The sequence below is a fragment of the Amblyraja radiata genome, chromosome 36 (assembly GCF_010909765.2).
Source record: "Amblyraja radiata isolate CabotCenter1 chromosome 36, sAmbRad1.1.pri, whole genome shotgun sequence".
Taxonomy (NCBI): Eukaryota; Metazoa; Chordata; class Chondrichthyes; order Rajiformes; family Rajidae; genus Amblyraja; species Amblyraja radiata.
In genome coordinates, this window is record NC_045991.1 from 10,543,864 (window position 1) to 10,563,309 (window position 19,446).

General features: G+C 45.1%; 1 long non-coding RNA gene across 1 annotated transcript; it reads left to right on the top strand.

The window, feature by feature from the left end:
• The first annotated feature begins 1,290 nt into the window (after positions 1 to 1,290).
• LOC116966284 lies at positions 1,291 to 14,632 on the top strand. The gene is made up of 3 exons (XR_004409970.1): positions 1,291 to 1,488; positions 9,504 to 9,512; positions 14,622 to 14,632. It is a non-coding gene; the product is annotated as an uncharacterized LOC116966284 (long non-coding RNA).
• Positions 14,633 to 19,446: the final 4,814 nt, after the last annotated feature.

The window sequence follows — 19,446 nt, forward strand, 5'->3', positions numbered from 1 at the left end:
CATTGCGCCTATTGTAGCGGGTGGGTGGCTGCTCGTTCCCTCCCCGCCCTTTACCCCGTCTGCCCGTCGCCTTATCTCTTCTCCCCTGAAGCACACGGCAGGTCGGGCACAGTCGGAGCCGGCTCTGACATTGTTCAACTTGCAGCAGCCGCGCACCGACTCCAACACTCCTGATCTTGAGCTGAAAGTCGAGCCGGTGTTCAGCCCCGGAGACCCCCCGTGTTGAGTAAATGCCCAGTGTCCGTTCCCTTGTCTTTCCGCAGTGAATTTAGTGGCGATTGTGATCCTGACCCGGGGAAAGTGCGGCCTCTCCACCTGCACCACTCGTTACCTGGTGGCCATGGCAGCGGCCGATCTACTGGTCCTCATCATCGAGGTCATTTTGTATCAGCTCCGATATCATTACTTTTATTGGAGTTTCCTGTCCATCTACCCTGTGTGCAGTGTTAACCTTGTACTGAGGTCTGCAGCTATAGACTGTTCTGTCTGGTTCACCGTCACTTTCACCTTTGATCGCTTTGTCGCCATTTGTTGCCAGAAGCTGAAAACTAAATATTGCACCGGGAAAACTGCGGCTGTGGTTCTGGCAACAGCCGGCGTCCTGGTCTGTATGAAAAACATTCCCCGCTACTTCACACGGGAACCCTGGAAAATCATCGACAATGTCCCGTGGGGCTGTGACATGGTGGACAGTTATTACACTGACCCCGGGTGGGTGGCGTTTGACTGGATCGACATGGTTTTAACTCCGCTCCTCCCTTTCGCTGTAATCCTGCTGCTCAACGCTCTGACAGTCCGCCACATTTTAGTGGCCAGTCGGGTCCGTAAGGGGCTGAGGGGTGATAGCAAGGGGGTAAACATCAGTGACCCGGAGATGGAGAGCAGGAGGAGGTCTATGGTTTTACTCTTCACCATCTTCGGCAGCTTCATCCTCCTGTGGATGACGCTGGTTGTAGACTTCGTCTATTATCAGATCACAGGAATTGGAAATGATCGGAATGATTCTCAATATATCGTTGCCAACGTCGGGTATTTGCTGAGTAATCTCAGCTGCTGCACCAACACATTTATTTACGCGGTGACCCAGTCCAAGTTCAGGGAGCAGGTGAAGAACGCGGTGAAATATCCGCTCACCTCAGTGCTTCGGCTCATTAATAAATCCCCGCTCTGAGCGCATCCATCCATCCATCCCAGAGGCGGCCGCAGTCTCTCCGCTCCCGGCTCCGGCTCCTGACATTCACCGCCGGACCCATGAGGGAAGGAGGGAGGGAGGGAGGGAGGGAGGGAGGAGCTGGCCAACGTTGACTAGAATGATCCACTAGCAGGGATGAGAGAGAGTGGAACAACAATGACAGGTATTTCTGGGAATAATACACAAGGTGCAGGATCAGTTCATTCCACAAATGAAGAAAGATTCCAAGGGGTGAAAGGGGCGACCGTGGCTGACAAGGGACGTCAGGGACAGTTTAATCATTAAAGTGAAGAAGTGTTGGCAGCGCGACTCGCCCGTTGCAGCGGCCCCTACAGCCTGTCTGTCTTTTTTTTATTTTTTGTCCAGTTAAATGTAGTGTTTGGTGTTTTTTAACACTGGTTTTAAATGTGTATATGTGGGGGGCGGGGGGGGGGGGGCAGGGGGAAACCCTTTAAAATCTCTTCCCTGTCCGGGAGACCCGACCTTTTCCCTGTCGGGTCTCCGTTGTCGTTGGGGCCTAGCACCGTGGAGCGGCCTCCAACCTGACCGACCCGGGGGCTCGGGAGACTGCGGAGCTGCGGACAAAAACACCATCGTGGGGCTGGCCGGCCTCGGAACGTGGGGAGCGGTGGTGACTCGCTGCTGCGACTCGACTCCTGGGGCTCGGAGGCTCCAGCAACGCAGCCGCAGGTCCGGTGGACTGGGACATCGGGAGCTCGCGGGTCCGGGGGGAGAGAGAGACCGCTTCCCGGAGCTCCCGCAACGCGACTTCTCCAGCCCGTGTCGCGGGGTTGGAACGACCCGGAGCGGGGACGTACATTGCCCGGCGCGGCTTCATGGCCGTGGGACATTCCAGCGCCTGCCGGGGGCTCCAACTTCGAGACTTCTAGACTGGGAGCGGGGCCGTAAATCGCCCGGCACGGCCTAAAATGGCCGTGGGACTTATCATCGCCCGCCTGGGGCTTCGACATCGGGAGAGACATGGAGAACAGGGGAGAGAAAAGACTTTGCCTTCCATCACAGTGGGTCCACTGTGATGGATGTTTGTGTGAACTAAATTGTGTGTATGTCTAGGAATTGTCTTTGTTTGTATGGCTGTGGAAACAGAATTTCGTTTGAGCCTCACTGAGGCTCAAATTACAATAAATTGTATTGTATTGTATTGTATTGTATTGTATTGTATTGTGTATTGTCACATTTATATACTTATTCAGTGGCGCCCATCACAGGCGACTATTTGCGTGCTAGCCACAGAAGCAGATCTACAAACATATTTCAATCGCTCCACACTCTTAGTGGCCTGTCCCACTTAGGTGATTTTTCAGCGGACTGCTGGCGACTGTCAAGTTGCCGGCGATCACCTGAAAAACCAGCAACTGAATCGGCGACTTGCAGAGTGGAACACACACACACGCACAAGCACATCGCTTCCTTCACTAGCAAGTTATGCAGGCAGGGGACAGGGCAAGCAGGGGAGGCTGTCTAAAAAAATTCACACGGTGCAAAGCCAAGGTGAACCAGACACACACCATGATGAACAGGAAGGTTGGCGCTGTAAAACGATGGCTAAAACACAGTGTTCGGTAAAGGGCCTGTCCCACGAGCATGCGACTGCATGCGGCATGGGCGACCAAACTGGAATCGGGGGCCGTGCGGGGATCGCGCGGAGGTCGAGTGATCCCCGTACAGGGCCCGTCCCACCAGCATGCGACTGCATGCGGCAAGCGGGACCAAACCAGAAGCGTGGACCGCGCAGTGGTCGAGTGAGTGACAGCGTCGAGACGCGGCGTATGCCCGTCGAGGCGGTGCGTACGGCCTCAATGTCGCTGCGGGCCGGCAGGCCGTTGTTGCGCGGAATTTTTGAACACTGTCAGATTTTCGGAGCTCCGCGCGATGTCGGGACCAGCTCCGCACAACTCCATACAGCTCCGGTGTTCAAAGTGGGACCGGACCCGTGAGGCCGTACGGCTCAAGCGACCACGTTAGGTCGCGCTTGCCGCATGCAGTCGCATGCTCGTTGGACAGGCTCTTCAGTCCTTTAAAAGGGGGGGGGGAAGAACGGGGGAGAAGGAGTGGAGACAACTTTTAAGAAGCCAGAGATACACGGCTGTGAAGCTCGGCGGACATTTAACATCGGTTATCCTTGGTTCTGAAAACTACTGCTTACCTTTTTGTTTCCCAATGAGCCAATGAAATTCACCGATCAGCACCAGCTACAACCTACGCGAACCTTCGACCTCCTGACAACCCATTAGGACCTCCTAGCGACTCACCCACGGCACGAGAATTCTCGCTACTCTCCATGGCGGCTTCATTCTAGTCGCTGCTAATTTTTCAACATGTTGAAAAATTCACGGCAACCATAACGAGGCCGCGCCTAGTTCCCAGAATGCGGGAACTCCTCACGACCATGAAGGCGACTCCCCGGCAACCACCCGCGAACATGTGGTGACTGCATAGTTTCCTGCAGTCACCAAAAAAGTCACCTAAGTGGGACAGGCCCATTAAATCTCTAATAGTGCAGCAATTTTTCGTACTTTATATTCCACTCAACGCTATTCCCTTATAATGTATCTATGGCTCGATTGTAATCATGAATTTTATTTCTGCTGACTGGATAGCACGCAACAAAACCTTGTCACCGTACCTCGGTGCACGTGACAATAAACCAAACTAAACAGAGCCATTTGTTTTGTTAATTTCCAGGAATGGAATACTTTAATTCCTTAGCACTACTTGGTATGGTAACTATAGAACAGAACATCAAAAACAGGTCAACCCTATAGATTGCTGCCATTAAGGAATAGTACACACCTACACAATATAACAGGTAGGAGTTTCACACATGAATTACATTCCAGTCCTTGGACAACAAGCCACCTGTAGATCCCATTGCACTAAACCCCATTGTACAAACATTCAAAGTTGGTCAGTCCTCAAAAATGTGTCCAAAGATAAGTTCATAAGTAACAGGAAACATCCGGCCCATCGAGTCTGCTCTGCTATTCAATCATGGATGATCTATCTTCCCCTCTCAACCCCATTCTCCTGCCTTCTCCTCAGGACCTTTCATATTATTAATCAGGAATCTGTCAATCTCCACTTTAAAATTATCCATTGACTTGGCCTCCACAGATTCACCACCCTCTGACGAACAAAATTCCTTTTCATCTCCTTTCGAAAGATACATCCTTTTATTCTTAGATTAAAGATGAACTACGTTGCCCTCTTAAAAGAAAGACCGTGTGCTGGAGTAACTCAGTGGCCCGGGCATCATCTCTAAGATTTGGTCGCTGATGTTTCAGGTTGGGACCCTTTTTCTGACTTCTTTAAACCTGCTCGCCTTAACTCAATATTTTGACATATGAATTAATCAAAACAATTCCGATTTATGACTAAAGGCCTTGAGCATATTGGATAATGTTGAACAAGTTAGGGCTTTATTCTTTGGAGCGCAGAAGGTTAAGGGGGGACTTGATAGAGGTCTTAAAAATGATGAGAGGGATAGACAGAGTTGATGTGGATAAGCTTTTCCCACTGAGAGTAGGGAAGATTCAAACAAGGGGACATGACTTGAGAATTAAGGGACAGAAGTTTAGGGGTAACATGAGGGGGGACTTCTTTACTCAGAAAGTGGTAGCAGTGTGGAATGAGCTTCCAGTGGAAGTGGTGGAGGCAGGTTCGTTTTTATCATTTAAAAATTAATTGGATAGTTATATGGACGGGAAAGGAATGGAGGGTTATGGTCTGAGCGCAGGTAGATGGGACTAGGGGAAAATACGTGTTCGGCACGGACTAGAAGGGTCGAGATGGCCTGTTTCCGTGCTGTAATTGTTATATGCTATATAGTAATGACTAAATCAACAACTATATCTCCTTCATCCATCTGTAGTAGTTTGACACTAATTCATACACTTCATTCACAACAATTTAATGACCACCACTTTAGGAAATTGAACAAATGTTAAACAAGTTTGTTCATAAGTTATCGGAACAGAATTAGGCCATTCGGCCCCATCAAGTCTACTCTGCCATTCAATCATGGCTGATCTATCTTTCCCTCTCAACCCCCATTCTCCTGCCTCTCCCCCATTAACCCTGACACCCGTACTAATCAAGAATAGACAACCAAACAATGGTAAAATTGCACATTGCATAATTGGTGACACGGCACAAAGAAAATCAGAACAAGAATTGCACAATCCATTTGGTTGCAGGAAGGAGACATTTTGTTTGACAAACCTTGTAAAAGTTTTTGAAGATGGAACTGGCAGCATGGATTAGGAGAACCAGTGGATTTAATATATTGGATTTCAAAAAAGCATCAACATAAAAGCAGAAGGTACACACAATTGCTGGGGAAACTCAGCGGGTGCAGCAGCATCTATGGAGCGAAGGAAATAGGCGACGTTTCGGGCCGAAACCCTTCTTCAGACCTTGTGTGTACCTTCGATATTCCAGCATCAGCAGTTCCCTTTTGAACAACATAAAAGCAGAATTTGGTCAATTAGCCCACCGAGTCTGTCCTGCCATTCGATCTTTGCTGATCAATTTTCCCATTCTCTTGCCTTCTCATAACCTTTGATGCCCATACTAATCAAGAACCTATCAATCTCTGCTTTAAAAATACCCAATGACTAGGCCTCCACAGATTCAAAGATATTTGAAAAGTTAACAACAGAAGGTTACAACATAGAATGCGGACATGGGTTTGAGATAATATGAGAAGGTGAATTGGTTAAAGATCAGTAAGTAATAGGAAACAATGACTTCTTACTGCCCATCCCATTTATTTTGCTGCTCTTAGTGTCTTACAGTGGAAAAAAAGACATTCAAAAGATATATAGAATACTGGTCACTGCATTGTGAAGAAAGAGATTTCCTTGTTGAAATTTCCACCCACCTAGCATTTAGATTTTAGAAATACAGTATGGAAATTGCTTTTCAACCTACCATATCCACGCCGACCTGTACACTTGTTGTTTAAGAAAGAACTGCAGATGCTGGAAAAATCGAAGGTAGATAAAACATGCTGGAGAAACTCAGCGGGTGAGGCAGCATCTATGGAGCGAAGGAATAGGTGAAGTTTCGGGTCGAGATCCTTCTTCTGAACATAGAACGAGTTAACGGGTGGTATGGGTTTGGTGGGCCGAAGGGTCTGTTTCCACGCTGTATCGTCAAACGATATCGTATCGTTAAACTAAGACAGAGTTCTTGATTAAGAAGGGCATCAAAGGTTATGGGGAGAAGGCAGGAAAATGTGGTTGAGAGGGAAAAATAAATCAGCCAATGGTGGAGCAGACACGATGGGCTGAATGGCCTCATTCTGTTCGAATGCCTTATGGTCTTATAAAGACTAATTTTAGAGGCGGGAACATTCATCCATTCTATAGCAATCAAATGATGCGCACATTTTTTTTCATTTTTCATTTTTTTATTTTATTAGATGTAAGTACTTCTAATAAAATGTTCCTAAGTGCCTAATATATATTTTCATAATACATTTTATGTACAGCTTTTTGTTATATTGAAGAAAGATTAGAAAAATAAGTTAGATAGTAAAGGATAGAAAGACGTGAAATATATGGTGTGTGAAGAAAAAGTAAAAAGACGAATAAGTGAAGAAAGTTGTGAAAAAGAAAATAGAAAAAAGAGAATAAAACATTTTAAAAAAAAACAATAAAAAAAAAAATTTGAAGCACCATATGATTCCAAAAAGACGACGAATGGAGATCAACTCGTTCTGAATTGGTCTGATCAATCCATTAGGAGGAATTGCATTCCCTCAAGATGTGCGGTGTCCAACATACTTGCTATCCACATTTTAAGCGTTGTTATTGATGTATTTTTCAAAAATTTAAGTATTAATGTTTTTGCTATTATTGAACCATAGTTAAAGAATAAATGTTGAGATGTGTTCAATTTATTCCCATCTTCCATTACGCCAAATATAATCATTTCAGTATTGGGTTCTATTCTTCTCTTGAATAATTTTATAAATATTTCGAAAATATCATGATGTGCAAATTTTAAATGACTCATTTGAGATTTTTAACCTTAGAAAATGTGAGAAAGCAACTTTTAGATATACTTCGAAAAAATGTATTCTGTAGTCACTATTCTACACCATAAAGGGTGCACCAAGCAGCAGGGCTGGCCTTAAGCCAATTGGACCAATTGCTCCCAATTGGGCTCAGCGCCAAAGTAATCTACTCTCCTCTCGGGTAAATCTACCTCGGGTGGAGGGGCAAGAGAGCGGTGGAGAGAGAGTAGAGGGGTGGAGGGGGGAAGAAAGAGGTAGACGGGGAGGGAGGTGTGAGGGGTGAATGGAGAAGGGGGAGGTGGGTCGTTCCCTCACGGTCCCGGGGCAGCACTCCCGCCCCTCCAGTCGCCGTGCTCCACGCTCACAGCCCCAGCTCCCCCTCTCTCTCTCCCCGGGGAGGAGCGGGGAACATTACAGGGAGGGCCGGGCTGGGGGTTGGAGCAACGTTTACAAACCTCGGCCTCAGATCACACCCATCCGCCCTGGCCCCGGCATCCGCTCCCGCCGCCGGCTCTCTCCCTCCCTTTTCTCCTTCCTTTCCTACCGCTCTTCCCTTCTTCCCTCCTCTTCTTCCCTCCCCCCTCCTTCCTCTCTCTCATTGCCCTTCTCTCATTTCCTCCCTCCCTCCCTTCTTTCTATCCTTCCCTCCCTCCCTTCTCTCCTCCCTCCCTTCTCTCCCTTCTCTACTTCCTCCCTTCTCTCCCTTCTCTCCTTCCACACATAACGCACAGACAGCGAACACACACGCAACTAACACACACACACACACCCACACACACACACACACACACACACACACACACATAACTAAGTTAGGACGGGGTAGAAGCCCAAAGGGTAGGATGGGGCAGAAGCCCAACATTTAATGCCTGGACTGGTTTTTCGCCAATGCTTATTGATTTTCCAGGATCCAGTTAATTAAATTACTTTTTTTTTTCATTTCACAGTCACTAAAACAAGTGGTATTGTAACTATGTACTTTTCAGAGGTGATCTACACATTTTGTTTGTTACTTGTAGGCTTACACATATGCAATTTTATATTAAAAAATAGCTTATATCTGTTTGGTATATTAACTCGCAGGCACTTTTTAAGCGCACATTTTGATGACTTTCTATTCTAACATAGAGATATAAAGTCTATAAAAGACTTTATTTATATTTCTACGATTCTATAGACCTTGGCTGGGAACCTGGGGCTCACCAAAATTATTCCCAAATGGGCCCCGTACCTCCTAAGGCCGGCCCTGTCGATCAGTGCAGGACGCACAGAACAGCCCACTGAGTCCATATGCAAGAGGTGCCATTTTGGCCCCATTGAACAGTCCCAGCTGCAGCTGGCCATGAAGGCCAGTTGGGGGCGCCATCTGCAGCAAACCTCAAGCCACAGCTCAAATCCCCTCTATCTACATTGTAAGAGGTTGATGATTCAGTATTAATCACTGTGGCATTCCATCTCTTACACCCAGCTAGAAACAAAGATACACACCACACATTACTTCCAAACAAAAATCTGTAAAACATGCTTTCTCTTTCATAAACCCACGATGGCTTTGTTTGGTTGCCTTAATTTTTCTCTTTAAGTGTCCTTTAATCTTTCAACGTCTTTAATGGTAGCCATTAACCTTTTCTCTGTCACAAATGTTAAGCTAACGAGCTGGTAATTTCCTGCTTTCTATTTAAGGTAAATTCTGAGGGAAATTACTGGGAAGTTTTTCATCAGAAAGATCCCGAAGGGAAATTGTTGGTCATGCAGACAGCAACACCTGTCTGGGTAAAAACTGCACAGCAGATTAATCTAGTCTGATTTGGAAATTTCAGCAAATGCACAGGAAGGAACAACGTGACTCTTAATTATCCACAGGTTAAAGATGATTGTATTTTTTCTGCATGTCTTCCATAGATCCATTTTAGCAAATCACTTATAATATGCTTACTGACTTTTTAAAAAATATATAAAACATCCTCAATTAATAGCAAGCAGAATATACGATTTTCAACTGAAACACAAGACTGAAGGAAACCAAAATCATTATATCGTGGCTCAATGTTAACTAATCAACCATTAACTTGGACAAAATGTGAGAAAAACATTCTTCAAAAAGAGTTGGTACACAAAAATGCTGGAGAAACTCAGCGGGTGCAGCAGCATCTATGGAGCGAAGGATATAGGTAACATTTCGGGCCGAAACCCTTCTTCAGACTGAGTTCAAAAAGAGTTGTCTTTTATGCTCGTTATGAGTGGAGTATGAATGCACTGATTTTGGAGACAACAAAGGTGTCATTTGAAGCAGTGACTTCCTATTTAATTGTTCTTTGGTGTAATATGTTTTCTGAAATTGTTTCTTTCTTCTTGTAAATAATGGCATCTTAGAATATAGAGCACAGTGACGCAGCGGTAGAATTGCTGCCTTACAGCGCCAGAGACAGGGGTTCGATCCTGGCTATGGGTGCTGTTTGTACATTCTCCCCGTGACTGTGGGGTTTCTCTGGAACTCTAATTTCCTACGACATTCCAAAAGACGTGCTGGTTTGTTGGTTAATTGTCTTCTCTAAATTGTCCCTAGTGTGCAGGATATAATCATTGTATGGGTGATTGCTAGTCAATGCAGATTCGTTGGGCCAAAAGGCCTGTTTCCTCACAGTATCCCCAAACGAAACTGCACAGCATAGAAACAAGCCCTTTGGCCCACAATGTCTGAGCTGAACATTATGCCAAGGCCAACTCTTATCTGCCTGCATATAATCCATATCGCTCCATTCCCTGCATATTCATAATCATACATGGCACTATCATATCTAGATCCAAAACATACCCTAGCAGCATGTTCCAGGAACCCATCATCTTCTGTGAAAAAAATATGCCCCACACGTTTGTCTACTCCTTTTCAGTCTCAGCCCATTAAAGTGGAGTAACGGATAGAGCTGCTGCCTCCCAGTGCCAAAGATCCAGGTTAGTGGGCAAATGCATGGCAGATGCAGTATAATGTGGATAAATGTGAGGTTATCCACTTAGGTGGCTAAAACAGGAAAGTAGACTATTATCTGAATGGTGGCCGGTTAGGAACAGGGGAGATGCAACGAGACCTGGGTGTCATGGTACACCAGTCATTGAAAGTAGGCATGCAGGTGCAGCAGGCAGTGAAGAAAGCGAATGGTATGTTAGCTTTCATAGCAAACGGATCTGAGTATAGGAGCAGGGAGGTTCTACTGCAGTTGTACAGGGTCTTTGTGAGACCACACCTGGAGTATTGCGTACAGTTTTGGTCTCCTAACCTGAGGAAAGACATTCTTGCCACAGAGGGAGTGCCATAGAGATTCACCAGACTGATTCCTGGGATGTCAGGACTTTTATATGATGAAAGACTGGATAGACCCGGCTTGTACTCGCTAGAATTTGGAAGATTGAGGGGGGATCTTATAGACACTTACAAAATTCTTAACGGGTTGGACAGGCTAGATGTAGGAAGATTGTTCCCAATGTTGGGAAAGTCCAGAACAAGGGGTCGCAGTTTAAGGATAAGAGGGAAGTCTTTTAGGACTGATACGATAAAAACATTTTTCACACAGAGAGCGGTGAACATGTGGAATTTTCTGCCACAGAAGGTAGTTGAGGCCAGTTCGTTGGCTTTATTTAAGAGGGAGTTAGATGTGGCCCTTGTGGCTAAAGGGATCAGGGGGTATGGAGAGAAGGCAGGTACAGGATACTGAGTTGGATGATCAGCCATGATCATATTGAATGGCGGTGCAGACTCGAAGGGCCGACTCCTGCACCTCTTTTCTATGTTTCTATGTTAGAGCCTGACCTTGAGAGCTGCCTGTGTGGAGTTTGCACGTTCTCCCTGTGATTGCGTGGGTTCCCTGAATGTTCCTATTATTTCCACATCCCAAAGATGTGTGGTTTGGATGGTTAGTTTAGTTTATTGTCACGTGTACCGAGGTACATGAAAATTTTATATTGTGGGCCAACCAGAAAGACTCTGCATCGAGCCACCTAAGTATATTGATACATGATAAAGGGAATCATGTATAGTTAGGAATAACATTTAGTTTAATTGACCTCTGTAAAATTGTTTTTAGTGTTTAGGGCGTGGATGCAACATTGGGATAACATAGAACAAGAGTGAATCAATGGTCAGCATGGGCTCAGTGGGCCCAAGAGCCTGGTTCCATGCAGTATCTTTCAATCGATCAATCAATTAACCAACCAACCAACCAATCAATCAATATTCACTATGATAGGCAGGTTACCATATCCCAGATTCAACTATCGGACTGTGCAGGGTTAGCTACATACACGGAAAGAATTAGGAAGCTGAAACCAATTAAACTTGTGTCCTGTCCCACGGGTATGCGACTCCATGCGGCAAGCGCGACCTAACGTGGTCGCTTGAGCCGTATGGCATCGCGGGGCCGTTCCCACTTCGAGCGCCGGAGCCGTATGGAGTTGTGCGGAGCTGGTTCCGGCATCGACATGGGCTCCGAAAAACTGACCGTGTTCAAAACTTCTGCGCGGCATCCGCCTGTCGGCCCGCAGCCGTCTCGACGCCGTACGTCACGCGCGAACTTCCCTAACCCTAACCCTAACCCGATCTCCTCTCTCGCTCTCTTTCTCCGAGTCTAGCGTCAATCTGGACAGCCAGGGAAATCATAGACTCAAAGTCGGAAGGCTGGGTTAGTGGAGCCAATTGATCTTTGATAGCTTCAGACAATCCATTGCAAAAAGCATCCAACAAAGCAGCCTCATTCCATCCAGTCTTAGCAGCAACAGTTCGAAAGTCAATAGCAAAATCCATAACTGTGCGATTACCTTGTTTCATGGAGACCAGGTTCTGTGAAGCCTCTCGGCCAGGATTGGAGTGATCAAACGTGCGGGACAGAGCTTCCATGAACAGGACCGACGTCTGGCAAACAGGAGAACTCCGAGACCATTCCGCCGAGGCCCAAGCCTCCGCTCTACCCGACAGGTGCGTGATGATAAAGGCTACCCTTGAGCGTTCTGATGGAAAGGAAGCCGCTTGAAGTTCGAAATGCAATCCACACTGAATCAAAAAAGGTCTACACTTCTCCGATTCCCCCGAAGAGTGTTCCGGTCTTGCCATGTGGACGAATGGAGACGCTGCGGCAAACGTGGCCATCGGAGCTCCTGGAGACACAGACAAGGAAACAGACACGGCAGGCACGGGAGCCGCAGCAGGAATCAAAGAATTCAGCCGAGTAACCAGGTGTTGAAACCGAGAACTTAAAGTGTTCACCTGTGAACCGATGTCCGCCTGGAACCCCTGCTGACGCTCGCCGAGGTCCCGGAACCCGGCGAAGTTCGAGGTGGGTTGACCCTCGTAATGCGAGATGCGCTCCTCTTGCTTCTGGAGCGCTGCACGAAAAGGATCAGAGTCCGCTGAGTCCATTGTTGGCCAGTTCGTAATATCAGAACTGAACGAGAAGGAGGACACAAATGCAGGCTCAGACACAGGGCAGATCAGTCTTCAGAGTTTAATCGGTCCAAGTCGGTACACAGGTAAGCAAAAAAACAGAGGCAACAGTACAATCTAGGAGCAGGCAAAAAACAGTGGTCGAAAAACAGTCAATGGTCGAGGTCACAAGATTTCTAGAGCTGGATCGAGGTGATACCAAGTAGCATACACAACGAACTGGCAATGAGAACTAAAACACAAAGGGCTTAAATACAGACTAGCAGGGGGATAACGAGACACAGGTGGAACACATCAGCGCGGGGCCAACAATCACATGAGGGTAAACGACCTGACTGGAAATGGGACCTGAAACAAGAGGAGATGTGAGACACCAAAATAAAACAAGAATGCAAACTCTAATATTAAAAACCAATAAGAAACAGAATCTAGATCAAACGCGAGACGACATGCCCCCAATATGTAGAGAGGAGATGCCCAAAGTAGGATAACTTAGAACTTGTGTGAACAGGTGATCGATGGCCAGCATAGACTTGTTGGGCTGAAGGGCCTGATTCCATGCTGTCTCTCTACTAAACTAATTATATAATGATTGTACGTAAATAAAAGAAGAGGGGGTAATACAGTATTAATAATCAATTGGGTTCTGCGTCTCATATCAGTATTTCAAGAACAGTAATTTTAAAGGTGTATGTTTTTGTTAAAGGATTGAATATACTGTTAAAGTTAAGAGTTCATGACCAGAAGGTGGATATTAGATATTTTTGTTTAGTTGATAAAGTACTGAACAATTATTTGGTTTGGTATTTGAAATTATTAAAAGGCTGGACAAATATTGAAGTGGTTCACTGACTGATGAAATACTCAGGTTATTAATTGATCGACCAAATAGTTATGAACGGAGTCATTTTTTAGCACCACGGGAGATTCTAAGAGAGGATTGATGGCACAAGTAACAAAACAGCTGCCTAAAAGCAAAAAACCCTGCAGATGGTGTTAATCTGAAATAAAAATGATTATTCAGAGGATCTTGACATGGATCGAATATTGATGCTTGTTAGAATCTCAGTTTGGACATAATTTTTCACCAGTTTTTTCATTTATCATTGAAGTCTACAAGTATTAGATAGAAAACCTTTTGCTTTCACACAATAAGAAATATATAACATTTTTCATATATTTCTTCGTTTCAAAATGATTTCTGGTCAGCACCATTTGATTAAGGAGCCTTTAAGACATGTTCAGCTCCAGAAACAATTGTCATATCAACCTCTGGTCGTGATTGTACCCAAATAGATTTTATAAGAAAATCTAGGTAAATAAATGATGTATGTTGTGGATGTGCTGTGTCTAACTTTCAATTTGTCACCTTTAAACATGTTTTCTCAATTGCCTGAATAAGCTACAGCATTTGTTGAGAAATGGTTCACTCCTGCCTTCTCAGAAGTTGATCAAGTTATGAAATTGTCTAATTTCATTCTATTTTGTTTCTTTAGCTCCCACAATAATTTGCTTTTCGAAGCCAAATTGAGTTCACAGTGACTGGAGTAACATTGGATTTTTGGACAGTGAGACAGCGAATACAGGTAGCTATAAATCAGATGGCTTGCAACCTATTGAGCGTCACCATTTGCTTTGTCACATTTATATACTTATTCAGTGGCGCCCATCACAGGCGACTATTTGCGTGCTAGCCACAGAAGCAGATCTACAAACATTTTTCAATCGCTCCACACTCTTAGAGGCCTGTCCCACTTAGGTGATTTTTCAGTGGACTGCTGGCGACTGTCACGTTGCCGGCAATCACCTGAAAAACCAGCAACTTAAACGGCGACTGTCAGAGTGGAACACACACACACACGCACAAACATATCGCTTCCTTCACTAGCCAGTTATGGAGGCAGGGGACACGGCAAGCAGGGGGAGGCTGTCTAAAAAATTCACACGGTGCAAAGCCAAGATGAACCAGACACACACCATGATGAACAGGAAGGTTGGCGCTGTAAAAAGACGGCTAAAACACAGTGTTCGGTAAAGGGCCTGTCCCACGAGCATGCGACTGCATGCGGCATGGGCGACCAAACTGGAATCGGGGGCCGCGCGGGGATCGCGCGGAGGTCGAGTGATCGCCGTACAGGGCCTGTCCCACCAGCATGGGACTGCATGCGGCAAGCGCGACCAAACCAGAAGCGTGGACCGCGCAGTGGTCGAGTGAGTGACGGCGTCGAGACGTTGCGTATGCCCGTCGAGGCGGTGCGTACGGCCTCAATGTGGCTGCGGGCCGGCAGGCCGTTGTTGCGCGGAATTTTTGAACACTGTCAGATTTTCGGAGCTCCGCGCGTTGTCGGGACCAGCTCCGCACAACTCCATACAGCTCCGGCGTTCGAAGTGGGACCGGACCCGTGAGGCCGTACGGCTCAAGCGACCACGTTAGGTCGCGCTTGCCGCATGCAGTCGCATGCTCGTTGGACAGGCTATTAAGTCCTTTAAAAGAGGGGGGAAGAACGGGGGAGAAGGAGTGGAGACAACCTTTAAGAAGCCAGAGATACACGGCTGTGCAGCTCGGCGGACATTTAACATCGGTTATCCTTGGCTCTGAAAACTACTGCTTACATTTTTGTTTCCCAATGAGCCAATGAAATTCACCGATCAGCACCAGCTACACCCTACGCGAACCTTCGACCTCCTGACAACCCATTAGGACCTCCGAGCGACTCACCCACGGCACGAGAATTCTCGCTACTCTCCATGGCGGCTTCATTCTAGTCGCTGCTCATTTTTCAACATGTTGAAAAATTCACGGCAACCATAACGAGGCCGCGCCTAGTTCCCAGAATGCGGGAACTCCTCACGACCATGAAGGCGACTCCCCGGCAACCACCCGCGAACATGTGGTGACTGCATAATCTCCTGCAGTCACCAAAAAAGTCACCTAAGTGGGACAGGCCCATTAAATCTCTAATAGTGCAGCAATTTTTCGTACTTTATATCCCACTCAACGCTATTCCCTTATAATGTATCTATGGCTCGATTGTAATCATGAATTTTATTTCTGCTGACTGGATAGCACGCAACAAAAGCTTCTCACCGTACCTCGCTGCACGTGACAATAAACCAAACTAAACAGAGCCATTTGTTTTGTTAATTTCCAGGAATGGAATACTTTAATTCCTTAGCACTACTTGGTATGGTAACTATAGAACAGAACATCAAAAACAGGTCAACCCTATAGATTGCTGCCATTAAGGAATAGTACACACCTACACAATATAACAGGTAGGTGTTTCACACATGAATTACATTCCAGTCCTTGGAGAACAAGCCACCTGTAGATCCCATTGCACTAAACCCCATTTTACAAACATTCAAAGTTGGTCAGTCCTCAAAAATGTGTCCAAAGATAAGTTCATTAGTAACAGGATACATCCGGCCCATCGAGTCTGCTCTGCTATTCAATCATGGATGATCGATCTTCCCCTCTCAACCCCATTATCCTGCCTTCTCCTCAGGACCTTTCATATTATTAATCAGGAATCTGTCAATCTCCACTTTAAAATTATCCATTGACTTGGCCTCCACAGATTCACCACCCTCTGACGAACAAAATTCCTTTTCATCTCCTTTCGAAAGATACATCCTTTTATTCTTAGATTAAAGATGAACGACGTTGCCCTCTTAAAAGAAAGACCGTGTGCTGGAGTAACTCAGTGGCCCGGGCATCATCTCTAAGATTTGGTCGCTGATGTTTCAGGTTGGGACCCTTTTTCTGACTTCTTTAAACCTGCTCGCCTTAACTCAATATTTTGACATATGAATTAATCAAAACAATTCCGATTTATGACTAAAGGCCTTGAGCATATTGGATAATGTTGAACAAGTTAGGGCTTTATTCTTTGGAGCGCAGTAGGTTAAGGGGGGACTTGATAGAGGTCTTAAAAATGATGAGAGGGATAGACAGAGTTGATGTGGATAAGCTTTTCCCACTGAGAGTAGGGAAGATTCAAAAAAGGGGACATGACTTGAGAATTAAGGGAGAGAAGTTTAGGGGTAACATGAGCGGGAACTTCTTTACTCAGAGAGTGGTAGCTGGGTGGAATGAGCTTCCAGTGAAGGTGGTGGAGGCAGGTTCGTTTTTATCATTTAAAAATTAATTGGATAGTTATATGGACAGGAAAGGAATGGAGGGTTATGGTCTGAGCGCAGGTAGACGGGACTAGGTGAGAATACGTGTTCGGCACGGACTAGAAGGGTCGAGATGGCCTGTTTCCGTGCTGTAATTGTTATATGGTTATATAGTAATGTTTAAATCAACAACTATATCTCCTTCATCCATCTGTAGTAGTTTGACACTAATTCATACACTTCATTCACAACAATTTAATGACCACCACTTTAGGAAATTGAACAAATGTTAAAAAAAGTTTGTTCATAAGTTATCGGAGCAGAATTAGGCCATTCGGCCCCATCAAGTCTACTCTGCCATTCAATCATGGCTGATCTATCTTTCCCTCTCAACCCCCATTCTCCTGCCTCTCCCGATTAACCCTGACGCCCGTACTAATCAAGATTAAACAACCAAACAATGGTAAAATTGCACATTGCATAATTGGTGACACGGCACAAAGCAAATCAGAACAAGAATTGCACAATCCATTTGGTTGCAGGAAGGAGAAATTTTGTTTGACAAACCTTGTAAAAGTTTTTGAAGATGGAACTGGCAGCATGGATTAGGGGAACAGTGGATTTAATATATTGGATTTCAAAAAAGCATCGACATTAAAGCAGAATTATGTCAATCAGCCCACCGAGTCTGCCCTGCCATTCGATCTTTGCTGATCAATTTTTCCCATTCTCGTGCCTTCTTCTCATAACCTTTGATGCCCATACTAATCAAGAACCTATCAATCTCTGCTTTAAAATACCCAATGACTAGGCCTCCACAGCAGTCTGTGGCAATGAATTCCACAGATTCAAAGATATTTGAAAAGTTAACAACAGAAGGTTACAACATAGAATGCGGACATGGGGTTTGAGATAATATGAGAAGGTGAATTGGTTCAAGATCAGTAAGTAATAGGAGACGATGGCTTCTTACTGCCCATCCCATTTATTTTGCTGCTGTTAGTGTCTTTCAGTGGAAACAAAAACATTCAAAAGATACATAGAATACTGGTCACTGCATTGTGAAGTAAGACATTTCCTTGTTGAAATTTCCACCCACCTAGCATTTAGATTTTAGAAATATAGTATGGAAATTGCTCTTCAACCTACCATATCCACGCCGACCTGTACACTTGTTGTTTAAGAAAGAACTGCAGATGCTGGAAAAATCGAAGGTAGATAAAAAAATGCTGGAGAAACTCAGCGGGTGAGGCAGCATCTATGGAGCGAAGGAATAGGTGATGTTTCGGGTCGAGATCCTTCTTCTGAACATAGAACGAGTTAACGGGTGGTATGGGTTTGGTGGGCCGAAGGGTCTGTTTCCACGCTGTATCGTTAAACTAAACTAAACTAACGCAGAGTTCTTGATTAAGAAGGGCATCAAAGGTTATGGGGAGAAGGCAGGAAAATGGGGTTGAGAGGGAAAAATAAATCAGCCAATGGTGGAGCAGACACGATGGGCTGAATGGCCTCATTCTGTTCGAATGCCTTATGGTCTTATAAAGACTCATTTTAGAGGCGGGAACATTCATCCATTCTATTGCAATCAAATGATGCGCACATTTTTTTTTTTAATTTATTTTTTTATTTTATTAGAAGTACTTCTAATAAAATGTTCCTAAGTGCCTAATATATATTTTCATAATACATTTTATGTACAACTTCTTTTTTTTTGTTATATTGAAGAAAGATTAGAATAAGAAAAAGAAGTTAGATAGTAAAGGATAGAAAGACGTGAAAAATATGGTGTGTGAAGAAAAAGAAAAAAGACGAATAAGTGAAGAAAGTTGTGAAAAAGAAAATAGAAAAAAGAGAATAAAACATTAAAAATATATTAAAAAATTGAAGCACCATATGATTCCAAAAAGACGACGAATGGAGATCAACTCGTTCTGAATTGGTCTGAATAATCCATTAGGAGGAATCGCATTTCCTCAAGTTGTGCGGTGTCCAACATACTTACTATCCACATTTTAAGCGTTGGTATTGATGTATTTTTTCAAAATGTAAGTATTAATTTTTTTGCTATTATTGAACCATAGTTAAAGAATACATTTTGAGATGTGTTCAATTTATTCCCATCTTCCATTACGCCAAATATAATCATTTCAGTATTAGGTTCCATTCTTATCTTGAATAATTTTGTCAATATTTCGAAAATATCATGATGTGCAAATTTTAAATGACTCATTTGAGATATTTAACCTTAGAAAATGTGAGAAAGCAACTTTTAGATATACTTCCAAAAAATGTATTCAGTAGTCACTATTCCACACCATAAAGGGTGCACCAAGCAGCAGGGCTGGCCTTAAGCCAATTGGACAAATTGCTCCCAATTGGGCTCCGCGCCAAAGTAATCTATTCTCCTCTCGGGTAAATCTACCTCGGGTGGAGGGGCAAGAGAGGTGTGGAGAGAGTGTAGAGGGGTGGAGGGGGGAAGAAAGGGGTAGACGGGTAGGGATATGTGAGGGGTAAATGGAGAAGGGGGAGGTGGGTCGTTCCCTCACGGTCGCGGGGCAGCACTCCCGCCCCTCCAGTCGCCGTGCTCCACGCACACAGCACAAGCTCCCCCTCTCTCTCTCCCCGGGGAGGAGCGGGGACCAATACAGGGAGGGCCGG